General features: G+C 38.4%; 1 pseudogene; it reads right to left on the minus strand.

Moving 5' to 3' along the window:
• Positions 1 to 744, minus strand: part of LOC119590430 — a 14,274-nt pseudogene extending 13,530 nt beyond the window's left edge.
• Between the last annotated feature and the right edge of the window lie 105 nt (positions 745 to 849).

Below are 849 nucleotides of genomic sequence, written 5' to 3' on the forward strand. Positions count from 1 at the left end.
ATAAAATAAAAAGTGGTTCTCTTTACAAGCAATACAAGAAAAAAATATCTCTAAAAATGAAACGTTAAGTTAAACTACATTTGTGCGTGTGCGTGTGCGAACTGCAATCTCACCATCAAAAACACTCGAATGATAATTTCTCACCCCTGAGCTATCCCGGCGGAGGAGGCAGCGAAATCTCTTAAGAAGGGTCCTTCGTCTTTGCACGACTTGCAAATGCTGATCTTGACGGATTCGTCCCCCGTCCTCCACACACACTAGCAGTCAGCGAGAGCGACCAAGAGCAAAATCAACTTGATCAGAGTCACCTTAAAACGTTCTCATTTTATGTATGATTTTTCAGTAGATGAAATGCCAATCACATGGTTTAGCAAAGGGGTAAAGCATTTTTTTTTTTATCACTGGTGATAATTATATGTTTCGTTTAGCTCATCGTGTTATATCCGGTTACAGGTGAATGTATCTGAAATCCGCCACCTCCGTATCCATTATATGGCAGTCATGAGAAAGTGAAATACAAATAAAAAAATCGATACAAAAGAAACAAGGGAAAAAGATCTAGAAATAATAATAATAAAGGTAATGAAATGAAAATACCACTATTCCATAGCAAAACCAGAAATTAATAAATATCCAATTTACCATAAACCGCCTTTTTTGGTTTTGTTTTGTTTACCCTTACCTATCTAAAATATCAAAGGAACTGTACCAACACCTCGCTAGCGTCTGGTCAGGGTCTGCCATCGTGTTCTGCGTGGGTATTGATTCATTTCAACATCGTCTGTATAGGGTGTAATAACACGCTGAATGACGGGGTGGGATTGAGGTGAGCTGAGGTAATTGGGTAAT

Source organism: Penaeus monodon, chromosome 27 (assembly GCF_015228065.2).
Source record: "Penaeus monodon isolate SGIC_2016 chromosome 27, NSTDA_Pmon_1, whole genome shotgun sequence".
Classification (NCBI taxonomy): Eukaryota; Metazoa; Arthropoda; class Malacostraca; order Decapoda; family Penaeidae; genus Penaeus; species Penaeus monodon.